The sequence below is a fragment of the Oncorhynchus kisutch genome, unplaced genomic scaffold (assembly GCF_002021735.2).
Source record: "Oncorhynchus kisutch isolate 150728-3 unplaced genomic scaffold, Okis_V2 scaffold3508, whole genome shotgun sequence".
Classification (NCBI taxonomy): domain Eukaryota; kingdom Metazoa; phylum Chordata; class Actinopteri; order Salmoniformes; family Salmonidae; genus Oncorhynchus; species Oncorhynchus kisutch.
In genome coordinates, this window is record NW_022265453.1 from 1 (window position 1) to 13,096 (window position 13,096).

At 49.5% G+C, this 13,096-nt stretch overlaps 1 pseudogene; it reads left to right on the forward strand.

Annotated features, from left to right (window-relative positions):
• Positions 1 to 9,695: 9,695 nt before the first annotated feature.
• On the forward strand, positions 9,696 to 13,088 carry LOC116371670 (E3 ubiquitin-protein ligase RING2-like; annotated as a pseudogene).
• Positions 13,089 to 13,096: the final 8 nt, after the last annotated feature.

Genomic DNA, 13,096 nt, shown 5'->3' on the forward strand with positions numbered 1-13,096 from the left:
CACCACCACATGCTACTGTTGACACACCACCACCACCACATGCTACTGTTGACACACAACCACCACATGCTACTGTTGACACAAACCACCACCACCACCACCTGCTACTGTTGACACACCACCACCACCACATGCTACTGTTGACACACACCACATGCTACTGTTGACCCACCACCACCACCACATGCTACTGTTTGACACACACCACCACATGCTACTGTTGACACAACCACCACATGCTACTGTTGAAACACCACCACCACATGCTACTGTTGACACACCACCACCTAATGCTATGTTGACACACACCACCACACACATGCTACTGTTGACACACCACCACCACCACCACATGCTACTGTTGACACACCAACCACCACCACCACATGCTACTGTTGGACACACCACCACCCCACCACATGCTACTGTTGAACACCACCACCACCACCACACTGCTACTGTTGACACACCACCACCACCACCACATGCTACTGTTGACACCACACCACCACCACCACATGCTACTGTTGACACACCACCACCACCACATGCTACTGTTGACACACACACCACCACCACATGCTACTGTTGACACAACCACCACCAACTGCTACTGTTCACACAACACCACCACCACATGCTACTGTTGACACAACACCACCACCACCACATGCTAATGCTGTTGACACAAACCACCACCACCACCACATGCTACTGTTGACACAACACCACCACCACCACCACATGCTACTGTTGACACAACACACCACACATGCTACTGTTGACACAACACCACCACCCACCACATGCTACTGTTGACACAACACCACCACATGCTACTGTTGACACACACCACCAACACCACCACATGCTACTGTTGACACACACACCACCACACCACCACCACATGCTACTGTTGACACACCACCCACCACACCACATGCTACTGTGACACACCACCACACCACATGCTACTGTTGACACAACACCACCACCACATGCTACTGTTGACACAACACCACCACCACATGCTACTGTTGACACAACACCACCACCATGCTACTGTTGACACAACACCACCACCACATGCTACTGTTGACACAACACCACCACATGCTACTGTTGACACAACACCACCACACCATGCTACTGTTGACACAACACCACCACCACACATGCTAATGCTACTGTGACACACACCACCACCACCACCACATGCTACTGTTGACACCACACCACCACACCACCACATGCTACTGTTGAACAACACCACCACCACATGCTTGTTGACACACACCACCACCACCACCACATGCTACTGTGACACAACACACCACCACATGCTACTGTTGACACACCACCACCACCACCACCACCACATGCTACTGTTGACACAACACCACCACCACATGCTCTGTTGACACAACACCACCACCACCACTGCTACTGTTGACACAACACCACCACCACCACACATGCTACTGTTGACACAACCACCACACCACACATGCTACTGTTGACAAACACCACCACCACCACCACATGCTACTGTTGACACAACACACCACCCACCACACATGCTACTGTTGAACACACCACCACCACATGCTACTGTTGACACACCACCACCACCACCACCACATGCTACTGTTGACACACCACCACCACCACATGCTACTGTTGACACACCACCACCACATGCTACTGTTGACACAACACACCACCAACACCTGCTACTGTTGACACAACACACCACCACCACCACATGCTACTGTTGACACAACACCACCACCACCACCACATGCTACTGTTGACACACCACCACCACCACATGCTACTGTTGACACACCACCACCACCACACACATGCTACTGTTGACACACCACCACCCACATGCTACTGTTGACACCACCACCACCACATGCTACTGTTGACACAACACACCACCACATGCTACTGTTGACACAACACCACCACCACCACCACTGCTACTGTTGACACAACACCACCACCACATGCTACTGTTGACACACACCCACCACATGCTACTGTTGACACAACACCACCACCACATGCTACTGTTGACACAACACCACCACCACCACCACATGCTACTGTTGACACAACACCACCACCACCACCACATGCTACTGTTGACACAACACCACCACCACCACCTGCTACTGTTGACACACCACCACCACCACTGCTACTGTTGACACACCACCACCACCACCTGCTACTGTTGAACACACCACACCACCACATGCTACTGTTGACACACCACCACACCACCACATGCTACTGTTGACACAACCCACCACCACCACATGCTACTGTTGACACACCACCACCACCACCACATGCTACTGTTGACAAACCCACACCACCAGCTACGTGACACACCACCCCACCACCACCACCCCCCACATGCTACTGTTGACACCACCACCACCACATGCTACTGTTGACACAACACCACCACATGCTACTGTTGACACAACACCACCACCACATGCTACTGTTGACACACCACCACCACATGCTACTGTTGACAAACAACACCACCACCACCACCACCACATGCTACTGTTGACACAACACCCCACCACCACCACATGCTACTGTTGACACAACACCACCACCACATGCTACTGTTGACACACCACCACACCACATGCTACTGTTGACACACCACCACCACCACATGCTACTGTTGACACACACCACCACATGCTACTGTTGACACAACACCACCACCACCACACTGCTACTGTTGACACACCACCACCACCATGCTACTGTTGACACACCACACTGCTACTGTTGACACACCACCACACACATGCTACTGTTGACACACCACCACCACATGCTACTGTTGACAAACACCACACATGCTACTGTTGACACACCACCAACATGCTACTGTTGACACACCACCACCTAATGCTACTGTTGAACACACCACACCACATGCTACTGTTGACACACCACCACCACCACCACATGCTACTGTTGACACACCACCACCACCACCACATGCTACTGTTGACACACCACACCACCACCACATGCTACTGTTGACACACCACCACCACCACATGCTACTGTTGACACACCACCACCACCACCACATGCTACTGTTGACACACCACCACCACCACCACATGCTACTGTTGACACACCACCACCACCACATGCTACTGTTGACACAACCCCCCCAACATGCTACTGTTGACACAACACCACCACATGCTACTGTTCACACAACACCACCACACATGCTACTGTTGACACAACCACACCACCACCACATGCTAATGCTACTGTTGACACAACACCACCACCACCACCACATGCTACTGTTGACACAACACCCCACCACCACCACATGCTGTACTGTGACACAACACCACCACCACATGCTACTGTTGACACAACACCACCACCACCACCACATGCTACTGTTGACACAACACCACCACATGCTACTGTTGACACAACACCACCAACACCACCACATGCTACTGTTGACACAACACCACCACCACCACCACCACATGCTACTGTTGACACACCACCACCACCACCACCACATGCTACTGTTGACACACCACCACCACCACATGCTACTGTTGACACAACACCACCACCACATGCTACTGTTGACACAACACCACCACCACATGCTACTGTTGACACACCACCACCACATGCTATGTTGACACAACACCACCACCACATGCTACTGTTGACACAACACCACCACATGCTACTGTTGACACAAACACCACCACATGCTACTGTTGACAACAACACCACCCACCACATGCTAATGCTACTGTTGACACAACACCACCACCACCACCAATGCTACTGTTGACACAACACCACCACCACACCACATGCTACTGTTGACACAAACACCACCACATGCTACTGTTGACACAACACCACCACCACCACACATGCTACTGTTGACACAACCACCACCACCACATGCTACTGTTGACACCACCACCACCACCACCACCACCACATGCTACTGTTGACACAACACCACCACCACATGCTTCTGTTGACACAACACCACCACCACACATGCTACTGTTGACACAACACCACCACCACACCACATGCTACTGTTGACACAACACCACCACCACCACCTGCTACTGTTGACACAACACCACCACACCACCACCACCAAATGCTACTGTTGACACAACACCACCACCACCACCACATGCTACTGTTGACACACCACCACCACCACATGCTACTGTTGACACACCCCCACCACCACATGTACTGTTGACACACCACCACCACCACACCACATGCTACTGTTGACACACCACCACCACCACATGCTACTGTTGACACACCACCCACCACATGCTACTGTTGACACAACACCACCACCACCACCTGCTACTGTTGACACAACACCACACCCACCACCATGCTACTGTTGACACAACACCACCACCACCACCACATGCTACTGTTGACACACCACCACCACCACATGCTACTGTTGACACACCACCACCACCACCCACCACATGCTACTGTTGACCACACACCACCACCACATGCTACTGTTGACACACACCACCACCACATGCTACTGTTGACACACCACCACCACATGCTACTGTTGACACAAAACACCACCCACATGCTACTGTTGACACAACACCACCACATGCTACTGTTGACACAACACCACCACCACATGCTACGGTTGACACAAACACCACCACACATGCTACTGTTGACACAACACCACCACCACATGCTACTGTTGACACACCACCACCACATGCTACTGTTGACACAAACACCACCACATGCTACTGTTGACACAACACCACACACCACATGCTACTGTTGACACAACACCACCACCACATGCTACTGTTGACACAACACCACCACCACCACATGCTACTGTTGACACAACCCACCACCACCACCACATGCTACTGTTGACAAACACCACCACCACCACCTGCTACTGTTGACACAACACCACCACCACCACCACATGCTATTGTTGACCACACACCACCACCACCACCACATGCTACTGTTGACACACCACCACCACCACATGCTACTGTTGACACACCACCACCACCACCACACATGCTACTGTTGACACACAACCACCACACATGCTACTGTTGACACAACACCACCACCACCACCTGCTACTGTTGACACAACACCACCAACCACCACCACATGCTACTGTTGACACAACACCACCACCACCACACATGCTACTGTTGACACACCACCACCACCCACATGCTACTGTTGACACACCACCACCACCACACCACATGCTACTGTTGACAACACCACCACCACATGCTACTGTTGACACACCACCACCACATGCTACTGTTGACACAACACCACCACATGCTACTGTTGACACAACACCACCACCACATGCTACTGTTGACACAACACCACCACCACCACCACATGCTACTGTTGACACACCACCACCACCACATGCTACTGTTGACACACACCCACACATGCTACTGTTGACACACACCACCACCACCACCTGCTACTGTTGACACAACACCACACCACCACCACATGCTACTGTTGACACAACACCACCACCACCACCACATGCTACTGTTGACACACCACCACCACCACATGCTACTGTGACACACCACCACCACCACACACATGCTACTGTTGACACACCACCACCACCACATGCTACTGTTGACACACCACCACCACCACATGCTACTGTTGACACAACACCCCACCACATGCTACTGTTGACACAACACCACCACCACCCCCCAATGCTACTGTTGACACAACACCACCACATGCTACTGTTGACACAACACCACCACATGCTACTGTTGACACAACACCACCACCACATGCTACTGTTGACACAACACACCACCACCACCACATGCTACTGTTGACACAACCACCACCACCACCACATGCTACTGTTGACACAACACCACCACCACCACCTGCTACTGTTGACACAACCCACCAACCTGCTACTGTTGACACACCACCACCACCACCACATGCTACTGTTGACACACCACCACCACCACCACATGCTACTGTTGACACACCACCACCACCACCACATGCTACTGTTGACACACCACCACCACCACCACATGCTACTGTTGACACACCACCACCACCACCACATGCTACTGTTGACACAACACCACCACCACCACATGCTACTGTTGACACACCACCACCACATGCTACTGTTGACACAACACCACCACATGCTACTGTTGACACAACACCACCACCACATGCTACTGTTGACACACCACCACCACATGCTACTGTTGACACAACACCACCACCACCACCACCACCACATGCTACTGTTGACACAACACCACCACCACCACCACATGCTACTGTTGACACAACACCACCACCACATGCTACTGTTGACACACCACCACCACCACATGCTACTGTTGACACACCACCACCACCACATGCTACTGTTGACACACCACCACCACATGCTACTGTTGACACAACACCACCACCACCACCACCTGCTACTGTTGACACACCACCACCACCACATGCTACTGTTGACACACCACCACCTGCTACTGTTGACACACCACCACACCACATGCTACTGTTGGACACCACCACCACATGCTACTGTTGACACAACACCACCACATGCTACTGTTGACACACCACCACCACATGCTACTGTTGACACACACCACCTAATGCTACTGTTGACACACCACCACCACCACATGCTACTGTTGACACACCACCACCACCACCACATGCTACTGTTGACACACCACCACCACCACCACATGCTACTGTTGACACACCCACCACCACCACCACATGCTACTGTTGACACACCACCACCACCACATGCTACTGTTGACACACCACCACCACCACCACATGCTACTGTTGACACACCACCACCACCACCACATGCTACTGTTGACACACCACCACCACCACATGCTACTGTTGACACAACACCACCACCACATGCTACTGTTGACACAACACCACCACATGCTACTGTTCACACAAACACCACCACCACATGCTACTGTTGACACAACACACCACCACCACATGCTAATGCTACTGTTGACACAACACCACCACCACCACATGCTACTGTTGACACAACACCACCACCACCACCACATGCTACTGTTGACACAACACCACCACCACATGCTACTGTTGACACAAACCACCACCACCACCACATGCTACTGTTGACACAACACCACACATGCTACTGTTGACACAACACCACCAACACCACCACATGCTACTGTTGACACAACACCACCACCACCACCACCACATGCTACTGTTGACACACCACCACCACCCACCACATGCTACTGTTGACACACCACCACCACCACATGCTACTGTTGACACAACACCACCACCACATGCTACTGTTGACACAACACCACCACCACATGCTACTGTTGACACAACACCACCACCACATGCTACTGTTGACACAACACCACCACCACATGCTACTGTTGACACAACACCACCACATGCTACTGTTGACACAACACCACCACCACATGCTACTGTTGACACAACACCACCACCAACACATGCTAATGCTACTGTTGACACAACACCACCACCACCACCACATGCTACTGTTGACAACAACACCACCACCACCACCACATGCTACTGTTGACACAACACCACCACCACATGCTACTGTTGACACAACACCACCACCACCACCACATGCTACTGTTGACACAACACCACCACCACATGCTACTGTTGACACCACCACCAACCACCACCACCACCACATGCTACTGTTGACACAACACCACCACCACATGCTTCTGTTGACACAACACCACCACCACCACATGCTACTGTTGACACACACCACCACCACCACCACATGCTACTGTTGACACAACACCACCACCACCACCTGCTACTGTTGACACAACACCACCACCACCACACATGCTACTGTTGACACAACACCACCACCACCACCACATGCTACTGTTGACACACCACCACCACCACATGCTACTGTTGACACACCACCACCACCACATGCTACTGTTGACACACACCACCACCACCACCACATGCTACTGTTGACACACCACCACCACCACATGCTACTGTTGACACACCACCACCACATGCTACTGTTGACACAACACCACCACCACCTGCTACTGTTGACACAAACCACCACCACCACCACCTGCTACTGTTGACACAACACCACCACCACCACCACATGCTACTGTGACACACCACCACCACCACATGCTACTGTTGACACACCACCACCAACACCACCACATGCTACTGTTGACACACCACCACCACCACATGCTACTGTTGACACACCACCACCACATGCTACTGTTGACACACCACCACCACATGCTACTGTTGACACAACACCACCACATGCTACTGTTGACACAACACCACCACATGCTACTGTTGACACAACACACCACCACATGCTACGGTTGACACAACACACCACCACATGCTACTGTTGACACAACACCACCACCACATGCTACTGTTGACACACCACCACCACATGCTACTGTTGACACAACACCACCACATGCTACTGTTGACACAACACCACCACCACATGCTACTGTTGACACAACACCACCACCACATGCTACTGTTGACACAACACCACCACCACCACATGCTACTGTTGACACAACACCACCACCACCACCACATGCTACTGTTGACACAACACCACCACCACCACCTGCTACTGTTGACACAACACCACCACCACCACCACATGCTACTGTTGACACAACACCACCACCACCACCACATGCTACTGTTGACACACCACCACCACCACATGCTACTGTTGACACACCACCACCACCACCACCACATGCTACTGTTGACACACACCACCACACCACATGCTACTGTTGACACAACACCACCACCACCACCTGCTACTGTTGACACAACACCACCACCACCACCACATGCTACTGTTGACACAACACCACCACCACCACCACATGCTACTGTTGACACACCACCACCACATGCTACTGTTGACACACCACCACCACCACCACCACATGCTACTGTTGACACAACACACCACATGCTACTGTTGACACACACCACCACATGCTACTGTTGACACAACACCACCACATGCTACTGTTGACACAACACCACCACCACATGCTACTGTTGACACAACACCACCACCACATGCTACTGTTGACACAACACCACCAACATGCTACTGTTGACACACCACCACCACATGCTACTGTTGACACAACACCACCACATGCTACTGTTGACACAACACCACCACCACATGCTACTGTTGACACAACACCACCACCACATGCTACTGTTGACACAACACCACCACCACATGCTACTGTTGACACAACACCACCACCACATGCTACTGTTGACACAACACCACCACCACATGCTACTGTTGACACAACACCACCACCACATGCTACTGTGACACAACACCACCACCACATGCTACTGTTGACACAACACCACCAACACCACCACATGCTACTGTTGACTATCCCAGTTGCGGTGTATTGCAGTTGTGTATGTCTACTAACCATATCAAATGTCATGATCCACTGCTGATCACTTTCGTGACACAGGACATCGTTACCCCAGGTGAAGTTCTAACCTCTGTCTGTGTGTTCGTTCTACCCAGCAACAAGGAATGCCCTACGTGCAGAAAGAAGCTGGTGTCTAAGCGATCCCTGCGGCCGGACCCTAACTTTGATGCCCTCATCAGTAAGATCTCCCAGCAGAGATGAGTACGAGGCCCACCAGGAGAGGGTTCTGGCCCGCATCTCCAAACACAACAACCAGCAGGCCCTGTCCCACAGCATCGAGGAGGGCCTCAAGATACAAGCCAAGAACAGGTACTGTACTCTGACTCTAACTCCTGACCCCTAACCCTTAAACCACAGCATCGAGGAGGGCCTCAAGATACAGCCCGTGACTGTACTGCTAATCTCATTTGAATAACATTTTCCCATTTTAGGTGTCTTCTCACAAAGGTCAGAACAACTTACCCTATGATTTAAAACATGTTTCTAGAACTATGGTCAAATTGAATGTTGCTTTATAAAAATTGAATTTAATCTGACCTCCCACCACTGGGTGTCACTGCAGGCTGCAGCGAGGGAAGAAGCACCAGCTGGAAAACGGCAGCGGGGCAGAGGACAATGGTGACTCCTCCCACTGTAGCAATGCCTCCGTCCACTCAACCAGGTATGAGCACTCCTTCATTCCTTCATCTGCCCCTGAACAAGGCAGTTAACCCACTGTTCCCAGTAGGCCATCATTGTAAATAAGAATTTGTTCTTAACTGATGTGCCTAGTTAAATAAAGGTTAAATGAAATAAAAAATAAATTCCCATTTAGTGTTGCAGAATGCCAGTAACGTCCCCAGAATTCCCAGGTTTATCAGAAATCCCGGTTGGAAAATTCCTGGTATCAGGAAAAAGCAGGCAATCCGGATTCCTCCAACCAGGATTTATTGAAAACCTGACTGGATTTGTACAATCATATTCCCATGTCTATCAAATACCCAAACAGTGAAGCTGAGTTGTGTTAGCAGGCCACTGACAGAATGTGTAAGGGTAGGTGCATTATGTATGTGTCTGTATGAGACGTGTACAATGTCTATGACATGGGCAGCGTGCAGGGTATTAGTAATGTATTGTGTATAGTGGATGGGTAATAGTAATGTATTGTGTATAGTGGATGGGTAATAGTAATGTATTGTGTATAGTGGATGGGTAATAGTAATGTATTGTGTATAGTGGATGGGTAATAGTAATGTATTGTATATAGTGGATGGGTAATAGTAATGTATTGTGTATAGTGGATGGGTAATAGTAATGTATTGTGTATAGTGGATGGGTAATAGTAATGTGTTGTGTATATGAGATGGGTAATGTGCAGGGTAATAGTAATGCATTGTGTATATGGGATGGGTAATAGTAATGTATTGTGTATAGTGGATGGGTAATAGTAGTGTATTGTATATGGGATGGGTAATAGTAATGTATTGTGTATAGTGGATGGGTAATAGTAATGTATTGTGTATAGTGGATGGGTAATAGTAATGTGTTGTGTATATGAGATGGGTAATGTGCAGGGTAATAGTAATGCATTGTGTATATGGGATGGGTAATAGTAATGTATTGTGTATAGTGGATGGGTAATAGTAGTGTATTGTATATGGGATGGGTAATAGTAATGTATTGTGTATAGTGGATGGGTAATAGTAATGTATTGTGTATAGTGGATGGGTAATAGTAATGTATTGTGTATAGTGGATGGGTAATAGTAATGTATTGTGTATAGTGGATGGGTAATAGTAATGTATTGTGTATAGTGGATGGGTAATAGTAATGTATTGTGTATAGTGGATGGGTAATAGTAATGTATTGTGTATAGTGGATGGGTAATAGTAATGTATTGTGTATAGTGGATGGGTAATAGTAATGTATTGTGTATAGTGGATGGGTAATAGTAATGTTGTGTATAGTGGATGGGTAATAGTAATGTATTGTGTATAGTGGATGGGTAATAGTAATGTGTTGTGTATATGTTGCGTGTGTTATACTTTGAATTTTCCATTTCAAATCTCTTCCTTTGTGAAGCGGGGGGTATAGATGTTTTGTTGTAACGTGGGGCTGTAAATGTATACAAATGTCCATTTCGTTGAGTAAATGACACCAGGAATATAACAGCAGGATATCCAGTCAGTGTGTCTTTCCTCGTTAAAGCATCTCAACATTTTATGCCCTGGCTGTGTTCAGCGCATCTCACCCCCCCCCCCCCCCTCCTTAAAATAATCTTATCAATCAAAGCAGGAGGCGGGCCGAGCATCAAGCGTACCAAGACGTCAGATGACTCTGGTCTGGACATGGACAACGCTACAGAGAACGGAGGGGGAGGGGACGTGGCCATGGACGGAGCCAGCGAGATAGAACTGGTGTTCTGTCCTCATCCTACGCTCATGGACAAGGAGGACACCGTGCAGACCAGGTGGGTCTCTGAGGCTGAGTGGGATACAGGATAGGTGGTTTGTTCCAGGTGCAGAATCTGCATTATGTGTATTTTTGCGCGATAGTCTCAATGAATGCAAGGAGAGAAGCGGTAGATGTGTTCTATGTGCTCTATTTCTATGCTTCCTGTTAAATCTTGTATTTTGTCAGTTATTTTCGATTTTGTACACCAGTTTCAAACTGCTGAAAATGCAATATTTTAGTTTATGGAAAATATATTTCACAGCTGCTACAACTGAAATGAGATTAACTATTAGAATTTTTAGCAACCAATTATTGGCAGAGCGATTTCTGCTTAGTGCACCTTTGCATATTTAGAATGACTGAAGTAGGCCTGGGTCTTCTAATCTGCGTAGGCCTGGGTCTTCTAATCTGCGTAGGCCTGGGTCTTCTAATCTGCGTAGGCCTGGGTCTTTTAATCTGCGTAGGCCTGGGTCTTCTAATCTGCGTAGGCCTGGGTCTTCTAATCTGCGTAGGCCTGGGTCTTCTAATCTGCGTAGGCCTGGGTCTTCTAATGCGTAGGCCTGGGTCTTCTAATCTGCGTAGGCCTGGGTCTTCTAATCTGCGTAGGCCTGGGTCTTCTAATCTGCGTAGGCCTGTGTATTTGAATCCTATCTGAAAAACAGTGAGACTGTACCTGTGGATGTTTATATGGGGAAAGTTTTGATAGTGAAAGTGTGTATCTTTCTAGGCCTCAGGTAATGTGTTGTGCTATTCTGTTAGTGCCCAGGTTCATCAAGAAGTCTGCTAATGCAACTCTGTGTGTGTTAGCGTTGAGTTTGTTCCCAGGTACATCAAGATGTTGCTAATGCAACTCTGTGTGTGGTAGTGTTGAGTTTGTTCCCAGGTACATCAAGACGTCGGGTAACGCCACAGTGGACCACTGTCTAAGTACCTGG